The sequence below is a fragment of the Cryptomeria japonica genome, chromosome 4 (assembly GCF_030272615.1).
Source record: "Cryptomeria japonica chromosome 4, Sugi_1.0, whole genome shotgun sequence".
NCBI lineage: Eukaryota > Viridiplantae > Streptophyta > Pinopsida > Cupressales > Cupressaceae > Cryptomeria > Cryptomeria japonica.
Window position 1 is genome coordinate 327630886 of NC_081408.1, and position 14321 is coordinate 327645206.

Here is a 14321-nt window from a genome sequence, read left to right on the forward strand (position 1 = left end):
TTTCTCCAAATTTTGTGCTAAGTCAAGCCTAGACTAGGGTGAGAGAAGCTATTTGGAATGCCTTGGAAAGATGTTTGACCTTCTAAAGTGTGAATTTTGAGCTAAAAGATGAATTTCGCTCCTGACCCTTCCGAAGGGTCCAGAGCGAAATTCTTCATCTACCTATTTCCTCCTTGTGTCAAGTCAAGACTAGGAGTCCTAAGGCGTAGTTGAGGTTGAAATGATGTTAATTTGCCCTACAAGATGAATTGAAATGAAGAAAATGAAGAGTTGTGACCTAAAAGGTGAATTTCGCTCCTAACCCTTCCAGAGGGTCCAGAGCGAAATTCTCAATTTCACTCAAATTGCTCATGATAGAGGTCAAGGCGTGGATCCCTAGGCTCTAGAGGAAGGAAAACTACTGTGTGCTCACCTTGGAAGGTATTTTGGAGAGGAAACATGATAGATTTTGTCCTAAAAAGTGAATTTCGCTCCTGACCCTTCCAAAGGGTCCAGAGCGAAATTCTTAAAAACCTCTCTTTTCCCCCAAATTTGCATCAAGATTGATGTTGGTTGAGAATGAGGGCATCCTTGGGCATTTATCTACGCAAGTACTGTTGCAAAGTGAGAACAATTTGAGCCAGGAATGCAAATTTCGCTCCTGACCCTTCCAAAGGGTCCAGGGCGAAATCCTTATAGGGCCTGTCCCTAGAAAGAATATTGAGCAAGCTTCATTTTAACATCTTCTTGATGATGATTTGAGGTAGAAAGTGCTATGTTGAAATGAATTTATTATGTGTCCTTAATCATCTTTCGGTTTGTCTTGCAGTTAAAAGAAGACCAGGCCAGGGCAGGGACGACCTTCTCCAATCCAGTATCATCAAAGACAACCTTCTCCGGTCCAGCATCATCAAAGACGACCTCCTCCGGTCCAGCATTTCAAGGAAAGGTACACCATCCACCCTGCACATCAAAGACAAAGGAGGTCAGAGCAAGGGTCCATTGGAGAAGCAGATAGTTAATTAAAGTTAGCTTCTCAGCATCATCAAATTGAACATCAACCAAGTTGCAAGTGTCAGACAAGGTGGCGTCCCAGTCATCACTCCTCCAGTCGGATTGGTCCACCTTAGCGTGTCCAAATTCAATGCACCTGACTCATCAAAGATGACACAAACTTCGATGTACCTACCCCAGTTATCCATTGGTCGAATATTCCAAAGAAGACATGTGTCCAAATAATGCAATTATTTCATTGGCCAGAATTGAGTTTGTTGTAACAAACCCTAATTAGGGTTTTCATTGTAAAATCTCGGCCATTGATCTCAAGTTGATCTGAGTCACCGAATTGTATTGAGGGCACTATATAAGCCCTAGCTCCTCATTTGTAAAGGCTAATAGTTAGTCATTAGTAGTTAGAAGGTGAATAGTTAGAAATAGTGAATAGTCAGTTGATAGAATAGCAATTAGAGTAGAATAGAAAGAGAAGGCAAAGATTGTTGCCAAGATGTTGTTGTAAAAGACTTGTAAAACTTCATTGAAGAAATGGTGAAATCTATGGGTCGATTCAACAATTTGCATGGTCTCTATACTTCTCAGATTTGATTTCATGTTATTAGATGAATGGAAGAAATGTGTTTGATTGATGGTGAAATTTGTTTATCTATACTAATAGCAATTTGTTGATTGCAGACTTGCCTTGTGTAGTCAACTGGAATCATTCAGCTTAAGCTTAACTTCAATTGTCGCTTCTTCACTGATATGCATCAACCTGATGGTGTCTATGCCTGTAGCGATGATATGAACATCATAAAGCTTTCCTCCGAAGATCACACTAACCTTGTAGAGATGGTCCTGGGATGTCAAAACAAGACTTAGTTAGAATTTCATCAAAGGTTATTCATTGCTCCTACATTCTTAGTGTCAGAATTAGATCCTTTCCTCGCCCTCATCCTTTTCCTTTTTTTTCCAAAATCTAGACTAGTGAAATCCTATGTTCCAGTAATATTCAAAGCGAATCAGACATTCAGTCATCAAGTGTAAGTCCCCTTGTGATTCCAGCAAAATCGCATCATACCACAGAGAGCTTATCCACGAGTAGAGAACCTACATACAAGAACCTTGGAGTTGCCTCAACTGATCCTTCGGCAAGATCTTCAGCAGTCAGGAAACTTTCCTCAAGAGAGGATAAGGTACCTTTAGGTATTTTATTCTGTGTTCGCATGTCCATGAAAAACACATCAACAGATACATAACCAGCAAACTTATGAGGCCTCTTACTTTCTCTGAAAGTACCATGAGGGGCTGCATATTTTTCAGCCTCTTCCATAGTGAGCCTAGCCCATAGAGGTCTTTTCTTATTAGTTGAACTATTACTGGGACCTGCTATAGTAACTGTACAGTCAACTGGATCAATTGGATCAGCTGGAAAAGTTGGATCTTCTAAATCTGAATTCTCCCTCTGAATCTTTGAAGATGGATTCAAATCAGCTATATCTATATCTTGAGAATGCTCAAAATCTTCATCAGATTCCAAGTTAGACTCTTTGGATTTCTTGCAAGCTACATCTTCATCAAAAGAAACATCCCTGCTGATTTCAATCTATTTTTGACCTGGAATGTAGATTCTATATGCTTTTGAAGATTTGCTATAACCAACAAAGATGACTTTCTTGCCTAAAGGTTCTAATTTAGTTCTTTTCTCTTTTGGAACATGAATATAAACAGGGCATCCAAAGATTCTGAAATAACTAACATCTGATTTGAAACCTGTAAAAGCTTCTTCTGGAGTCAAGTTGTCTAGAATCTGATGAGGACTACAATTCTGAATGTGAACTGTTGTCCTGCAAGCCTCGAGCCAAAGAAATGTTTGAAGACTTTGGTCATGAATCATAGCCTTCGCTGCCTCAACAATTGTCCTATTCTTTCTTTCAGGCACACCATTTTGTTGAGGATTATAAGGGACACAAAACTCCCTCTTAATCCCAGCTTCAACACAAAAGTTATGAAAAACACCAGAAACATATTCTCCTCCATTATCCGATCTAAGAACTTTTATTTTCTTGTTAGATAAATTTTCAACTAGAGCTTTGAAATCTTTAAATCTGGACAGCACTTCATCAGACTCTTTAGACTTAAGAAAGTAAATCCAACACTTACGTGAAAAAACATCAATGAAGTTGACATAATACCAAAAACCACTAAGTGAAGGAACTGATATAGGTCCACATAAATCAAAATGAACTAATTCTAGAATATCCTTTGCCCTACTTTCACTACTGTGAAAGGTACTCTTAATGTTCTTACCTAAAGCACACCCCTTGCAAACACCTTCATGATTTTGGTTCAGCTTCGGAAGACCAATGACAACCTTCTCCATTGAAGACAAAGTTCTGAAATTTAAATGACCAAATCTTTTATGCCACAACTCGCTTGAACTTGAAGAATTATGAGTTAAGACTTGAATGAGATGAGCTGAAAGTTTGTAAAGACTATCATGATGAACACCAATAACACGAGTTGATTGAATACGTGAGTTCTTCTTTCATGCAAGTACTTTTCCATCAGCAAAAGCAACATGATAACCTTTGTCTTCTAATGCAGAAATAGAAATCAGATTCCTCTTAATGCCACGAAAAAACAGTACATCACTCAAATGAAGAGGAATACAAGAGTCCAACTGAAAAGAAGTAGAACCCACACCCTCACAGAATAGCAAGCAGCATCACCAATGAGAACTTGAAGATGAGAGTCTTTTTCTTTCAACTTTGAAAGATGCTCACGATAACCAGTGATATGACGAGATGCTCCACTATCTATCAACCACGTATCACTGTTAGTAGGAACATTACTAGAAAGTGCAGAAATAAACAAGAATCCCTCAGAATTTTCACTTGACTCTCTTTGAGGAGAAGGATTCTCAACATTTGCAGCAGCTGCTTGAGGCTTTGACCTTGATACACAATCTTTGGCAAAGTGGCCAAATTTGTCACATCTGAAGCACTGAATTCTAGAAAGGTCCTTCCTCTTTTTCTTGGCATCAGGAGCAAACTCAAAATTCTTATCTCTAAATCTTTTGAAGTTGCCTTTCTTTCATTTCCCCTTAGATGTGTGAGCAGCTAGCACGTGATCATCTTCAAGATGAGATTTGCAACCATTGCCTCTAGCTTCTTGTCTGCATTCTTCCTTAATGGAATCTGCTCTCAATCTATCAAACTTAGGAAGTTCATCTCTTCCACTAATTCCTTGAATGAAGGATTCCCAAGAGTTATGAAGTCCATTCATAGCTAGCATCACCAAGTCTTTATCAGCAAAAGTATCTCCAATTGCACTAAGTTGATCTTTCAACAATGCAATTTTCATGAAATAAGAAGCAATAGATTCTCCTAGAGCTCTGCTAGTGTTGTTGAATTCATAAAGATCCTTTAGGGTCTGAAACATTTCCTTCGCTAAATCCAACTTAGAGATAATAGGAACCAAATGATCCTTAGCGGAATCAATCAGAAGTTTCTTAGCCATGGTCCTATTCTTTCTCCATTGAACTTTCTCTGCATCAAAAAAAGGTTATTCTACATCTTTCAAGACATAGTCAAGGAGATCATTCTCTTCTAGAGAAATTAGAATTCTAAATTTCCAAGAAGAGAAATTTGACGAACCATCTAGTCTATCTTCTACTTTCAATCCATTCACCATAATGAATGACTTAGAAAAACAACTGAAAGAAATAAGGTACTTAAAACAAGATTCTGGTTCTAGATTGATCTTCTAGACCCGCTCTGATACCATGTTAAATTTGAACCAGAATATATATAAGAAATCACAAAATTTAAGAATAACAAGGACACAAAAGACTTATCCTGGGAAAACCCTCCACCTGAGGGTGAAAAACCCAGCCCACACAAATATGATCTTTATTTCTATCTCAGAAGTAATTACGAGTATTGATAATTCTCAGATTATCATCAATAAGTCCTGAAACACATAAGATTCCCATACAATAGAAAACATACACAACTTCAAGGGAATTGAACAATACACTTCAAATAATGACAAGTCTGAAATATACAACTCAGTACGTGATCAATCTCAATGATCTACACTCATGTATAATAGCAATTAACTTGCTCAAACAGAACGATAACCCTGCATACAGAAAACAAACAGCTGAAAAGGAAGAAGCTACACGAACATAGAAATACAATATATATAATATATCGAATAGCAAAGGGAAAGACTCCACGCTGGTAGAGGAAAGGTCACCGACAACCATATAGACACATATACACCACCGACAACCACACAGGCATTACACGAACAGCCAGGAGCATTCATATAAACGATAGAAGCATCTCGAATTTGAAACGGAAGCCAACAAAGCAAAGAAGATGAAATAGGAGTAACGGAAGCCTTCGAAATCAATGCGATACATGAAGAGTAAGAGATATCAGCAGATAATAAGAAAATGCCAGATCATTTAGGCTTAGTCATCACACCGTAAAAGTATGAAAGGATACGCCAACACGAACACACATTCTGAGCATACAAACAGGAAGAAGATCTTTGTCGACGCTACATACTTCAACAGGGAGGACCCTTAAAAGGAAGGCATCTCATTGATGGGGGCGCTAAAAATAGGTTAGCCTACATTAATAAAGACATAGGTCGGCTAACATGTGTGTTTGTCTTGGCAAAGGTGGTCCGCTAGAAATATTAATTTGTATTAAAACTAAGGTCGGCCAGGATAGAGAATGTCTTGTATATATGCTAATAAGCAAAGAGAGGTTGGCCATTCATATAGATTGGTCTTGTATATATATAGGTTATTCCTGATCGCTACCATTTTTTAGTTTATGATATTGGGTTGTCTGTAATATTTGTTCCTTGATGAAGTCGGCCTCCCTTAATCTTAAATCCCTAGTTTAGTATAAACTGAAGCTGAGATTGGTTATATTGGTTATCTTGACTTTCTTACGGTAGGGGGCATGACATAGAAATCAATTATTGTGGCTGATTAAGGCGAATTTCTGAGTTTATTGATACATTAATTGGTTGTTTGAGGCTGGCCGTACCTTCCTATGATGGTCGTACTTCCCTTCTAGCTGACTGTACTTTCCAAGAGGCATGAGGTTTGCAGAGGGGATTTCTTGGAGTTTGAGTATTATTTGCTGGAGTTGAAGGATGTCTTGGGCATGCACCTTCATTTCTATTCATTTTGTGTCTTTGGGAGGAGGTATTGAGGAGTGGCTTTCAAAATACAACTGTCAATTTGCTGATTTTAATACCAATTCAGTCTTTTTCAATGTTCCATTTTATGGGTATGTTTGAAATACATTTGTAATGCCATTTCATGAACTGAGGTTGTCCATACTTTTAAATAATATTCTATCTTCAGTTCAGAAATTAAATCTGGAATATTTCAGCCTTGTGGTTTTCTAAATATTGTCAATTTTCTAAGTTGTTTAATTGCTGCAAGCAATTCTACTATCTGCACTCTTCTTTATTATACAAAACAATTCAAAAACAACAAAAAAAAAAAAAAAAAAGGCAGAATAAAGGTACATATTACAATGGTATTAGAGTAATGTATCCTACCATCCTGAAGGATTCAACATGATAATGCAATGATATGTCAGGGTCTGACTAGCAACCTTCCACACATCATTACAATACTCACAGGAATAGATTTAACACAAACTTGGTTGCAAAAGAGCAAAGAACAACAAAGAAACGGAGAGCAATAGTGTTACAATGGTAATTGTATAAACTAATATTTACAATAGAGACAAAAGGCTCTATTTATAACAAATTACAAGACGATGTTTCTATATGAAACAATCGTGAACTGAAGCTAGAATTAGAAACTAACTAACTAAGATGACCATTAAAGAAACATCACATTATATATAAACCCTACCTTATGGTCATCAATCTAACTACCCTACAAAAGACAAGCTGCCCCCTTCTGTTCAAAACACTCTGCAACTGTTGAGACCCTCCCTAGATCTGCAGACTGTTAATAACCAAGAGTACCAGAATCCTTCCAACCTGATGTTGGGAAACAAAACTATCCCTCCTTGTAGCCAAAGATACCGAGAAAGCTAATCAAACTGAAAACACGATTTTGAGGAAAAATCGACAAACCCTCCAACGAGCAAAAGCAAATTTGAAGAGCTCATTTGTATGCTTGAATGGATAATTTTGATAAACTTCTTTGCTGGAAGAACTTGTTCTTCTTGAGGGTTTGTGAGGACTAAATCCCTTACAAGCAACATCTTCCATGTTGGTGAGAGACCCAACCTGAAAGATTTTGGTGGTTTCATACAAAAATCACATCAGAGCTTCATTGATGTTTTGAAATCTTCTTCTTCAATTTTCAGAGATTTGGATTTTTAGAGATCATTCATGGTGGTTGATTAAGGAGAATTTCTGAGCTTAATGATACATTGTTTGGTTATTTGAGGATGGTTGTACCTTCCTATGCTGGCCATACTTCCCTTCTAGCTGGCTGTACTTTCCAAGAGGTTGTGTGAGGTTTTGCAAAGGAGATTTCTTGGAGATTGGGTATTGTTTTTTAGAGTTGAAGGACGTCTTGGGCATGCACCTTCATTTTGAGGCCTTGGGAGAAGCTATTGAGTGGCATCCAAAATACAAGTGCCAGTTTGTTGATTTACTATCAGCACCTTCATTTCGTGGCTTTGGGAAAAGCTATTGAGGAGTGGCATTCAAAATACAAGTGCCAATTTGTTGATTTAATGCCAGATCAGTCTTCTTAATTACTGCATTTTATCGGTATATTTGAATTTTGAAATACATTTGTAATGTCATTTCATGAATTGGGTTGTTCATACTTTTGAGAAATATTGTATCTTCATTTCAGAAATTAAATCTGCAATATTTCAGCCTTGTGGTTTTTAAATTTTTTGAATATTGTCAATTTTCTGAGTTGTTTAAAATCTGCAAGCATTTCTATTATCTGCACTCTTCTTTATTATACAAACAATTGCAAAACACAAAACAAAAATAAAAGAAAAAAACCAGGCAGGACAGGGCTACATATTACACTATTCTTGAAAAATGGAAAGATATTCAATGAAATTCTTGCATTCTAACCCTAAAATGCTCAAACACCTCTTGACCCAATGGTTACATTCCCTCAAACCAAGTCAGCCAAGGTATTTTATTCTAATTTAGTTTACTTCCAAAGAAAATGGGTGTCCATATCAAGGAGGTCGGCACATTTAGCATTAAATACATTTTATTTTATTTTCATATTAACATACCAAATAGGGCACTTAAGCATGAGGTTGGCCCCTAGGAAATATGAATTTATTTAAATTGATGCAAGTCGGGCAGCATAAATTTAATTCTATCTTGGACACAAATAAGGAGGTCGGCCAGCATATAAACATAAAATTTAAATTACCTTGAAATAATGCAATTTAATATATTTAAATTGCCTCCTCCTTTGCTCAACAATATCTCGATGATAGTGCATGATCTAACTCTACCCTTTGACATCAATGACAATTGTTTCCAACAAAAAGTGGGCTCAATTAAAGACAAAAGATGGGAATGTGAGAGAGGGTGCTTGATGACACCTAGTGGTCCAATATTAAGAAAAAATAATAATATTCAATATATTTTTTCTTTGTTTTTAATATTTTATTTTTAGTTTACAATTTAAAATTTGATATTGTTAATGTCTTATAATTTTTTAAATGTTGCTTGCAGATATAATTGCTCATCAACTATTGTGGGAGTAAACAAGTATGTTAATACAGACTCTCTTAATCTTGCAGAGATTTATATTTGTAGATTACAATTCTGTGAGGAGCATTTCAAGCTTATTGTCACAAAGAGGTGGAACACAATGAACGCCCCTCTTCATATGGCTATCTATGCTCTTAATCCCAAGTGGTACGCACCTAGACCTAGATTTATATTTGTAGATTACAATTCTGTGAGGAGCATTTCAAGCTTATTGTCACAAAGAGGTGGAACACAATGAACACCCCTCTTCATATGGCTATCTATGCTCTTAATCCCAAGTGGTACGCACCTAGACCTAGCTGAAATTTTTCCTTCTAAGGATGATAAGATAATGGAGGGGTATATGAAGGCCCTTTGTAAAATGTATAGCGCTTAAAAGGAAACCATACATTTGGAGCAATAGTCCTACATTCAGCAAACTAAAGGCTAGGACAGATAAGACCACTATTGTAAAATTTAATGGGAAGGAAATGTCAGAGTTAAAGCAACTTGCTATTTAACTTCTCTCATATATTGCTAATTCCTGTATTGCAGAAAGGAATCGAACTACCTATGTCTTCATCCACTTGATCAAGAGGATCAAGCTTACCTCTAAACGAGCAAAAAAGTTAGTTGTAATTCATAGTGCCTTGCAACTTCAAGATAAACAGACTATGAGTATCAATAGACGAACATGTTGGGATGTTGATCTTGAATATGTTAGCCAGATTGATGAGGAGATGCAACCAGGATTGGTCAGGCTTCCATTGGACAAAGCACTACTTCAGCCAAAGAGTGACATAGATAGCTCTTTTGATATTGACACCCAGATGTGGCATAGTAATACAATATTGAAATCAAAAATTTCATTGCTGTCATACTGCTGCCATCAATAATTTTGTTGCTGTTATACTACATCCTATGCCATCCCACCATCCTCATCCCCAAACACTATGGAACACAATTTTTCCCTCACAGCTCAACCATGTTCAAGGATTACATTGGCTGTACTAAAACAGTTTCAGATTGACTTCCCTATGTCTACATGCACGGCACGGAAACATGAGATTTTTGCCCATACTGTTAATGTGAAATGCAGTCAGTCTTAATCAGGCACTAAGAATATAAAGAAAAATTAAAATGGGGCATACATGTGGATATTTTAATTTATTTGGAATAAGTTTATACAAAAATATGTAGATGTATGTCCTCTTGTGAATAGAAAAGAACTAGTATCAATAGAGATTCTCACAACTAAGTTCAGTACATCAACTCCCTTGTTATCTTTCTATATTATTATGCATATGATACAAAGGGGCAACAAAAACGTGTGATTATTGTCAACAAAACAACAGGGTAAAAAGGCATTCACATAATTAAAAAGAAATCCAACCAAATTTTCATTTAATAAATATCAATGTCTTCAACTTGACTTGTACATTTACTGAAAATAATCCACTTATTGTAGATAATTCATATAGTGATATATCATGTCAATTAACGAGATTTAAGTTGTGAATCCTAAGTCTAAAACTGCTTTGGTTTGAACAAAAACCATTTGAATCTAATCTTAATGATTACTTAAGATCTCCAAAAAACACCACCTCAAAATCTCTTTACTTCTAGGTTACCGGTACGTCTAGGTTTTCCCCCGAATCCGGCTACAATTCGACTCAGATTCAGATTCGAAGAGGAATCCCTGTGGAATCGAAAAGGGTTCCTGCATTTGCCCTCTGAAACATATCCACATTTTCAACCACAACTCCCGACGTATTTGGAATGACGTGGCGTTTTTTTGCCAATTCCGTGACATTTTTTGACGAATCAATGTTGAATGTGGATTTCAAGGTTTTTTTTCCACCTTTTAGAATGAAAATGGGTTAACCCTAAATCAAAATACACTTATTTCCCTTCGGATTTTTTTGTGCAGTTGAAAGGAACAAATGCAACCTGCACAGAAGGTGACTCAGGCAACGCACGACCACAAGCAAGAGCTCGACGCAACAAGGCAGACACGACATGGGAAGAGATCAATGCAGCTCTCGAACATGGCACGCAGGTTTTTTTTTTCATCACAAATTTAAAAATTTTGTTACAAACTATAGTACTACTCTATAGTTTTAGAATTTATATTTATTTGTTTATTTGTTTATTTATTAAATTATTTTAGTTGTTTATTATTATAATAAGTTTAGTTTATCATTTATGGTTTAGGTTTATTAGTTTGTTTAGCAAGTTGGAATTTAATTTTGAAATATAATTTTATTAATTAATCAATGATTTATATTTATATAATAATAAATGATAAATATTTATTTTTCATTTTCACTTTAAAATTAAATTTAAATATTTAACATTTATAATTTATTGTTTAATATTAAATTTTAATAATTATTTTTTAACTTGTTGTAGATAGCATAATGGCAATGACTGCTAGCTCTACTCCTCAATGGAATTTCAAAACTGACCCAAATTCACCTTTATGGAAATATGTCAAAATAATAGACCAAGTAAAAGGTGGTGGAACATTTAATTGACTATGCAACTTTTGTAGCGTGAAAAAAACTAGCTCCTACAGCTGTGTCAAAGCCCATTTTTGTGCCATTCCCCAACAAAGAATCAAACCATGTCCAGGAAAGGATGGAAATGGGTTGCCACCTCAACAAATAACAAGATATATTAAAGAGCAAGAGGAAGCAGATGCAAGAGTTGGTAATGCCTCAAACCATCCTTTGTTGAGAGGAAGAGGAAGTGGATCAAAGAGGCCCCCTACTTCTCCATCTCATAGTAATTTTCCTAATATAGTGGTAGAGAGCCACCCATTATTGGGCACAATTGATGAAGAAGAACCTGTTATTGTGAAGGGAAGCAGGGGACCATTAGAGAGAGCATTTAAGAATGATGCTAGAGAGATTGCAGATCAATCCATTGGAAGATGTCTATATGCAAACGGTTTGTCATTTAATGTGGTACGATCACCATATTGGCAGGATATGTTGAGAAAGGTAAATGAGGCTCCACAAAGGGTACACAGGACCAGGTTATGAGAAGGTGCATAGCACCTTACTAGCAAAGGAGCTAAAAAGCATAGACAATGCATTGGCTCCCATTATAAATTCATGGAAACAAACAGGGGTGTCCATCATTTCTAATGGATGGAAGGATACCAAAAATCGGCCACTAATTAATGTAATTGCAGTGTACCCTAAAGGGGCAATGTTTTTGAAAGCTGTGGATTGTGAGGGACAGGTGAAGGACGCACAATTTATTGCTAACATCCTTATACAATGCATTCAGGATGTGGGACCTCAAAATGTTGTTCAAGTAATAACGGATAATGCAAAGAATTGAAAAACTGTAGGTATGTTGATTGACCCACAGTTTGAACATATATATTGGACACCTTGTGCTGTCCACTCTCTCAACCTCATGCTACAAATGTTGGGTAAGAAAATAAATTGGATCAAACAAATCTATGTTGAGGCTGAAGAGATCCAAATGTTCATCACAAACCATAGTATGTCACGGGCCATTTTTAGATCATTTTCGCAGTTGGAGTTGCTAAAGGTAATTGAAACACTTCAATTTTAAAAATTTACATTTCGCTTTAGTAATCACTAACTTATTTTTTAAATTTGATCATGTCTTCTTTGTATTTTAATTTTCATTTTTTATTTTTGAATAGGTTGTTGAGACTGGATTTGCATCCAACACAATTGTCTTGAGGCGACTTGTGAAGGTGCGGGAGCCACTTGCTAGCCTAGTAATTAGTCAAAGTTGGTCTCTATGGAGGCAATCCAATACTGAAAGGGCAACAAATGTAAAGCACATGATCCTAGATGACACTTGGTGGGAACGAGCGGAATATCTTCTAAGTTTCGCTGAGCCCATCAGGAGTATGATCCGTTATACTGACATGGATCACCCGTGCTTGGGAGAGGTATACGGTGGCATTGACTCGATGATTGAGCAAATGAAAGTCATCATCAATGCAAAAGAGCAAGATCCTGAAGAAACTTTCTTCAAAGAGGTTCAATCAATTTGTGTTGAGCAGTGGAACAAAATGACCACCCCACTACATCTTCTTGCATTTGCATTGACTCCCAAATTTTATAGTGATGAAATGCTTGCTAAGCCATCAAGGGTACCACCATATAGAGATTCAGAAGTCAGTGAAGGGTGTAGGACAGCACTTACTAAACTCTTCCCCGATTCTGAAATGGAGAATCTAATGACAAGTGAGTTTGCTGATTTTGTAGCCTCCAATGGTCAAAGTGTTTCTGCTCTCTACGACAAGTATAAGAAGGATGCTCATGCTTGGTGGTACCTCAATGGCCATACATCACCACACCTTCAAACTCTTGCAATCAAACTTATTTTGAAATAATAAAATTATTGATTTAAAATTTAAAGTTAATTTATAATTGTTGCCCTCTAGCTTTGTGTCAATCATTCAATAGGTTGCTAGTTCCTCTTCATCTGAGCGAAATTGGAGCACATACTCCTTTATCCACTCAGTGAAACGCAACCGATTGGCAGCAAGTAAGGCAGAGGAGCTAGTTTATGTGCATTCAAACTTGCACCTTCTTACTCATAAACAAATTGAGTACAAGGATGGGAGCACAAAGTTTTGGGATGTAGATCCAGAGCGAACTGATTTGGATTTTTCAGCTGCCACACAATCTTTAGTTTATGTGGAGTCCAATAGCCAATTTGCTGCTAGTGCAAGTGGCAGTGAGCCTGCATGTGGTTCCACTAATCTAGCTACATCATCTAATGTCAATGATGATGTTGATCTTGATCTTCCAAGTGACCCATATGATGCTGATTATTAATTGTGTTATTTTATTGTTGAACCAATGAACAATGAATTCGATATATTTATCGTAACATTCAAATTATGAAAAATGGATATCAAATTAGACTTATAGTAAATTTGTTATATTTATATCATATATGATAGTTCCAAGTTTTGTTTAGCATATGGATGATATTCGGGATTCTAAATTTAGTTTTTTTTCTACTTTTTATTCTGCATATATGTATATATTTATGATTTTTATATTTTTTTGTACTTACCCAAACCACCCCCCCCCCCCCCCCCAAAAAATTGCCGTACCAACGTACCCATACCGGCAACTTAGCTTTACTTACCCAACAAATTCATCAAAGCCCTAAATTTCACATGTCAAAATTACAAAAAGGAACAAGATGTTCTAATATCATTTGTTAGTCCATTGAAAATTAGGTAGTTAAAAAAGGGACAGCAACAATTGTGAATTTGTGACAGATGTAGCAATAAGCTTCCATAGCACTATTGTGTATCAAGGCCAAAGCTGTGCATCATACGAAAACACTTTCAACAGGTACAAGACTACAAAAAACCTAATGTATTGCAGAGAGGCACTTTTATGTAATATATTTTTCAATAAAAATCTTGGCTTCAATTTTCAATTTTTGAATTAACAAAACGTATACTACCAGAGGTCGCTATATGATGGACATAAAGATTTAAGTAGCAAAAATCAAATATTACTTGTTTGAATCTGATATGGGAAAAAAATCAAATACTTTGTGTAGTTACACAAATGTTAAAA

The 14321-nt window shown here is 36.2% G+C and overlaps 1 protein-coding gene across 1 annotated transcript in view; it reads right to left on the bottom strand.

Moving 5' to 3' along the window:
* Positions 1 to 14321, bottom strand: part of LOC131063567 (UDP-N-acetylglucosamine diphosphorylase 2) — a 187915-nt gene that overhangs the window by 144505 nt on the left and 29089 nt on the right. The gene's annotated exons all lie outside the window — the stretch shown is intronic.